Source organism: Chondrus crispus, genomic scaffold, assembly GCF_000350225.1.
Source record: "Chondrus crispus Stackhouse genomic scaffold, scaffold_382, whole genome shotgun sequence".
Lineage (NCBI taxonomy): Eukaryota > Rhodophyta > Florideophyceae > Gigartinales > Gigartinaceae > Chondrus > Chondrus crispus.
Genome location: NW_005179278.1, coordinates 1 through 7,476, shown reverse-complemented (window position 1 = coordinate 7,476; position 7,476 = coordinate 1).

Sequence of the window (7,476 nt, the reverse complement as noted above, 5' to 3'; positions counted from 1 at the left end):
ATAACTTATACCGGTCAGTGGTTATCACAATCATGGACCGCGCCGAGGCCACGTGGCCCGACGCACCCGCTAAGAGCCTCTACTCGGCAAACATCTTCAGTCCCGCCCTGCGGAGCGAGCCCAACTCCACGTCCACGAGCTCCGGCGATGAGAAGGGCCTCTCCGCCGCAGAGCGGCAGCAAGCGGTTGGTGACATTGGGCACCACACGGTGACCAACTACTACCGGTGCACGTTTGACGGGGCGGAGATTGAACTGGACACCTTTCGCGGGTGCTCCATGCAGCCGGAGCAGGTGGTCTTATTTGTGACGGATGACGAGTTTTTCAAAAGGGCGTCGCTCGTCGCGGAAGACCCCCTCAACCAGGTAAGGGTGGAGCTTCTCGCGCCGCGGCCTTCGACGTCGTCATCATCATCATCCTCGTCACTGATGCTGGACGAGCGCAAGACAGGCGTCACGGCCGACTTATCGCTGAAGAACATCTCCGTCGTGGGCGGGTGCGCCGTGGTACAGGCGGTGGTAACGGCGGTGAGCCTAGGCGAGGCGGAATTCGTGCAGGCGATTTACCGAGACACGTACCTTGCCAAGCGCGCGGTGGCACTCGACGTACCGCGCTCCAAGCTGCCGTTCTACCCACTGGACAAGCAAACCAAAACGTTGCTGCGGCAGATGCCGTCGGCAATGTGGGTGGTGTCAACCAGCGCGGCCCACGGGGAGGATCTGGCGATGACGGCGACGTCCGTCACGGTGCCTGCGGCGGCGCGCGGGATGATATGCTTCAATGTGGGGCACTCGAGCGCGTTCTACGCGGGGTTCGGCGGGGTCGGGGCGGGCGTGAGGCTGTTCGCGCTTTCGACAAGGCAGAAGGACATTGCCGAGCGGTACGTGACGAGGGCTGCGTTGGGGAAGGAGGATAGGACACGGCTGGAGGAAGAGTGCATGGTGGCGGCAAGGGCCCGCGGGCGGGGGGGGGGGGGGGGGAAGGGCGAGGGATGCGGATACACGGGCAATGACAAGATAAAGAAGGACAGGCAGGCTAGGCGGGCTGTAGCTTTTTGAAACGGGTGGCGCCAAAAAAGCTGGGCGCTGCCGTTACGCGCATTACAGCTGGAGTTTACAGTTAGGGTTTACAGTTGTGGGTCGCTGCCGGTGTACGCGCATTACAGCTCGAATTTGCCGCCGTGGTTTACAGTTGTGGCCCTACACTTGTTGCTTACTTACAGTTGTGGGTCGTCATTACAGTACATCATACCTGGCTTTACAGCTGAGGATATCGTCCCGTCCAGTACTGTAATGTTAAAGATCTACTTTACGTAGATTCCCAGAGATACAGCATGCAATGCCTAAGGGTGTGTCTTAACAAGCGCTTGTTTGTTAATCCAGGTGCCTAAACCCTCTATTATGTCTGCGCCCTCCCCCCCCCGTCCCTCCGGCCTCCATCTTGTTCTACGCTGCAGCTTCGGCCGCGCCATGTCTCAGCGCGATCTCCAGGAGCTCGGCCAGCCCGTGCGTCTCGACGCCAGGGCGCTGCCGCTCGAGCTCCCGCAGCGCGTCGCGCACGTCGCCGAGCCTGCCGCGCCCGCGCGCGTCCCCGAACGCCGAGAACTCCACCTTGAACGACCGCAGCCGCTGGCAGAACAGCCCGAGCCCGCGGATCAGCACGGCCACGGCCTGCATCCCGGCCGCCCCGCCGCCGGCCTCGCTCACGTGCACCTCCTCCAGCTGCCGCAGCTGCCCCACCACCGAGTACAGCAGCGCCTCGTCCACCCCGACGAGCCGCACCGCGTCCCCCGATAGCGACAGCGCCCGCACGTCCCCTGCGTACCCGAACCCGCACGACAGCATCCGCAGCATCGTCTTCGCCTTGCCCGCGCTCGCGATCGGCATCCGCGCCCACACCGACCGCACCGTCCGCCCGGACTGCTCGCACAGAAACCGGAAGCTTTCCAGCTCCGCTAAATCCCCCGCCGACCCGCCCGACTGCGCCCCCGCCCACGGGAACCTCCGCGTGCAGTCGTGGTCCGCCCCGACCTGGATGTGCTCCACCTGCCGGAAGTAGCTCGCCGGCAGCTCGCGCACCATCCACGACGACGACTCCAGCTTGGTCGCCCGGAAGTACGGCAGCGCCCCACCGCCCTCCTCCTCCCCGCCCTTCTCCTCCCCGCCCGCCCCCGAACCGCCCGCCCCGCCGGGCGACACCAGCACCGCCTCGTGCAGGTACACTTCGATCTCCGTCCCCGCGTCGCAGTGCGTCGCCAGCACGTCCACGGCCTCCGCCACCTCGTCGCACGCCCGTTCCAGCACCAGCCTCCGCAGCCGCGGCCGCCCCTTCCCCGCCCCGCCGCCGCGCTTCGCCGCGCGCACGCTGCACGACACCCGGTCGAACTCGCGCCGCGACAGCGTCGTGCTGACCGACCGCCCCAGCAGCGCCGTCAGCGGGTTGCGCCGCGGCCCGCTCACCAGCTCCAGCCGCCCCAGCTCACCCGCGCTGCGAGCCACCGTGGCCGACAGCGCCTGCAGGAACGGCAGCATCAAGTCGGCCGCGCCGCGCCCCGCGTCGCGTCCGCCTGCCACGTCGAACGACAGCGTCAGCGCCTGCAGCTCCGCCCCGTGCGAGTCGAGCAGCGCCAGCACCTGCGCGCGGAGGCGCGGAAGGATGTGGTGCAGCACCAGCGTGCGCGGCCGGAACGCCGTCGTCGTCGACATCGCACGCAGCTTCAGCGGGTCCCGCACCAGGATGATCGTCACGTGCTTTAGAGCGGGGAGCAGCGCGCCAAGGATCTCGCATTGCCGCGTCGCGGGTGTCGTGCCCGTGTGCTTGTACGAGTCGACAAACGCAAGCGACGTGAGGGCGCGGCAGTGCTTTGCCACGCTCTCCAGCACTGTCCACTGCCCGTCGTGCATCGAGCAGTCGTACAGAGGGAGTCGTAGCGTGGTTAGCGCCGGCCCTGCTAAGCGTGCGAGGGCGCATAAGTAGGTGGGGTCGCGCTGCGGGAAGCGCGCGTCGCAACGCGGGAGAGGCTGTAGGAAGTCACCGTCCGGTACGACGTCGATGGAGGAGAGGATCCGCTCGCGGAAGAGGCGGAGCAGGTGGCGCGAGCAGTATGCTAGCGGCAGCGCCGAGCGGACTAGCGGGGGGGACCCGCGACGGGGGGGTTGCGCGAGAAAGCGGAGGATGCGCAGCAGGATGGGGTCGGGGAGGGAAGATAGCGATAGAGGGGAAGACGGGGAAGACGAGGAAGAGGGGCGGGGGTGCTTCCCCAGGACGTGGGATGGAGACATTGGGGGTGGCGAGTGGGGGAGTGGTTGGGGGGAAGGGGTGGTGGCAGAAGGAGGGGGAGGGATGGTAGGGGATGAAGGGACGGAGGCGTAGGCGGGCGCGTGGATGACGGCGGGTGTGTGCGGCCGAGGTTGTAGTGTGCGAAGCGATGCCAGCCTCAGCGCGGCGAGTGGACGCGCGCAGCGGGCGTCCTTGATGCCTTTACCATTTTCCCACACACGTCGCCACAATGGACAGCGTTACCGCCCTCTTGCGACACCGCCAGCTCCCTCCCCCTCTCCCCGTCTCCGCTTCAACAAAGTTGGCAACATCAATCCCTACCTCAATCCCTACCTCAATCCTCCCCCTATCCCCTCCCTCCCCCATCCCCTCCGCGCCCCAGACTCCGCATCACACCCCGCGCCTTCTCCGCCCACGGTCCTCGGTTGGCCGCCGGCGACGCGGGGCTCGGGTGCAGCAGGCACTCGACGCGCGCGTCCTCCGCAAGCGCCCTGCGGCACCTTTCACTCGCCCACACGCCGACGCCGACCACCACGCGCGGCCGCATCGCCTTCACCACCTCCCGCAGCGCCTCGTCGCACATCTCCTGCATGCGGCTCCTCTCCGCCGCGCGGAGCGCGTTGGCCGGCCGGTTCCGCCCCGACGCCTCTAGAAACAGCAGCGGGCAGTAGCTGTACACGAAAAAACCCTCGAAGAACGCCTCCGCCGTCCCGTACGTCCCCCGCGCCCACTGCTGCCACACGCGGTCCCCGGACACCTCCACGCGCGCGCAGCGCAGCCCCTCTACCGCCCGCTTTGGGTGCTCGTGCTCCGGGCGCCCGATCGACGTCTCGGCAGGCATCTTGAGAAACTCCCGCACCGCAGGCCCGCTGCCGAAGGGCACCCCGGTCTGCGCCATGCCCCACGGCCCCGGGTTCATCCCGACCAGAAGGATGTCCCGCGCGCTGTCGCCGTAGCGACGTGTGTACCACGCGTACGCATCCCAGGCGTAGTGGAGGGGGTTATAGACGTGCGTCGTGGGGGCGAGAAAGGTTAGTGTGTCGAGGCCGTCGCGCAGGTGCAGCGACGCCGAGAGAATGCTCTCTGCGACGGAGGGGACGCTTGGGTTGAGCTCTGCTTTCGCTTTCTTTGACGCAGTTGCTGATTCATCTGCGGTGCCGGGTTTGCGCCGCTTGCGAATAGATCGCCGCACGGGTGGTGTGCCCGAGCTCATCTTTTCAGGTCTGCAAAGTGATGTGGCTCGTAGGGGGAGGGGCGGCGGCAGCACATTGTACGTGCACGCTCGTTCACAATGTCGAATGGCATGACATTTCCAGGTCGTTTTTCGCACACTATTTTAATGGATGACACAGTTCCGCGACGCGACGCAACCGTCCTGCGGAATACGCCAAAACTCTCTACTCGAAGGATAATTCTTACTTTACATCTCTCAACTCGGAATAGACCTTAATGGCAAATATACAGATTGAACACATACGCGGACATGTTCAATCAATGGGAGAATGTATGCTCATTGTGCGAATTTGTCCGCTTACGGTGCGATTTTAGTTCGAGAAGCTTATCTCGTCACAATAGCATGTCATCGCACGGAGACCAGGTACTCTCACAAGGACAGCTTTCTTGAGAGCAAAGTAACTCTCCCGCGGCAGCACAGCATTTCCTCTGAGCGTAGAAATTAATGTTGGGACGTGTCGGGGGATGTCTTGAACTCGAGATAAAAACAAATGCATCCATGTCTACAGGTCACGGTCGTCACAGATATTCATCTGCAGTATCTCACTCTATCAAAACCGCGGAACCCTCCGACACGACAACATCTTGCTTCGAACAAGCTTCACGTTTCGGCGTTTCTCAGAAAGGCTTTGTTTCGCGTTTTTGCCTTGTCACTTTTTCACAGACAGTAAAGCTCGTGGGATCCAGTGCAATTTACGACTCGACGGTTATATTTCCACTGATGATAGCATTGCGCGCATCCCATCAATGCAGATGAACAAGATCACAGTGCGGTACTTTACTTGAACGTACGTTGGTACTTTCAACAAGCTGTTGCAACCTCCCACTCGGCATTGCCATTCCTTTGCCACATATTCGGCAAGCACAGGGGGAAATTGTCTCGCGATCCTTCATGCATGTAAGTGTCCCAGAGGTTGCAAAACACCACAAAGCAGCATTGACACCATGAATACCACTTGCTTTTTAACTGAACAACAAAGTTTTTACGAAAAAACAGCAAACGGTTTCTTCAAAACAACTTTCTATCAAACATCACATATCGCAGATATATCGATATTCATAGTCCCCGTGCGCCTCAAATCAATGCAACTTTTTGACATATCTTGTAAAGATCATACACAAAGTGCAGCACAGTATTAAACAGGATCTCTCGAACACAAAATCAGCCAAATTTTGTGATGCTCAGACGGCATGAAGTCTGCGGAGATGTGCTTGACCATGTTGCAATGCCAATAGCGTTTCACCGATTGTAAGCTACATCTCTTTGTTCAGCAACAGACAAGAGATAACACCAAACGGCTTTCCAATCAAAAGCTACATCAATACCAAAACCAATGGAATCGATCGTGAGGGAGTTATTTTCGGACAACAGATTGCTGTCAACTGAAAATTCGATGTACCATACCTGTAAATGAGCCAGTGTGAGCAAGTGGCAGCCGAGGTCCACCAGTACTTTTGTGCGTCGATCACTTCAAAAATAAGACCATAGCAAAGATGTAGAAGAGTGCAACAACACATCTATGATCATTGCCGACTGCTTATGTGCCAAGGGGCGTTGGTTTCTTCTTACAGCATGTGACGAGGGTGGCGGGTGACGTGCCATATCTAAAGCAGAGAGTGGGTAGTGGGGGTACAGCAACAAAATCCTCATCCGTGCTCACACTTATGAGAGATCAAAATAACCCTACTGGAGGCGGAAGAGGTTGGAAGCTAGGTTAATGGTGGAAGCCACGCAGTCGATACCAAGCCTTTATCTTGGGTACTTGTCCAGACACTGAAATATCACGTTTTTTACAAACCAAGGTATCAAAATGGATCACAAATATATATATATATATATATTTTTTGCTGCTTAAATCAAAGAATCCATTCGGTCTCCCAGGTCTTCTTGGTTACGACTGGGGTTTTGCTGAAGTGGGATAGACGATTGAACGGAGCGTGCGAACGGAAATGACACGTCTTTGAAGACGAAGAAGTTGCTGGGTTGTGAGGTTTGCGAACAGGACAGATGAGGAATAATGTGGTTGGGTGTGGGAATCATCAAACAGAAAAAGCTTTCGTGAATATTCCACTCCTGACAGGTGTACCGTACAACTTGCCGTGCCTGTCTTGCACTGATTTTGCACTGGCGGCAGGCCTCGCGTTCGTACATGTTTTAAGGGCGGGTGGTGGACTAGGGACGGTGCGCATTATAGGGAGAGACAAACGGAGCTGTTTGTACTGTATGTGATTCTTGGAGTTCCGTTGGTCCCGCGAGGCTTTTTCTGTACGTTGCCTGGGAAAAAGTAAAGAGTAATGTACAGGCAAGAATGTGCAATACAAGGGGATAAGTAGTTGTTTAAGGTACTGTTTACTGGGGGGGGCACAAGGAGGCGGAAGGAGGGAGTGGAGGTGGCGAAAAGGTAGAAATCAAGATGCTTGGAATGTGGAAAGTTAAAAGAGCGCAGCGTGGCGAGGCGAGGCGTGCTTGCGAGAGTAGCGAAAAACGTCGTAAAACGGGGAAAATGAGGTGGCGGAGGTGTGTAGCGTATGTGTAGTAGTACTGATGTTGAATTCATTGGTGTCAGACACAAGATGCAAAACGTGTGGATTACGTGTGAGGGAGTTTCCCAGGCGACGAGATCAGGGGAATAGCGGGCTGGAGGCGCGATGTACGGTGGCAGAGACCAGGGGGGAGAGGGAGGCAGGTTGAACGAGGTCGCGCAGGCACGACTTGATTGCGCTACAACACAACGACCGTACCCTCAATGCCCGACGCGTCGCTGATTGGGTGTTCCCAAATGTCGTCGTTCTGGCGGCTGCACTCACAAGTCCACCCGCCGGGCCACTGGATCACTAGTCTAGTGTACGAACCGCGGCAGTTTAGTTTAGTTTTTCTAATGCTGTGCCGACCCGCCGTTCCCCGTCCCATCTCCCACCGGTCCATCGGTCCACCGGATCACGCCCCCCCCCCCCCCCCCCATA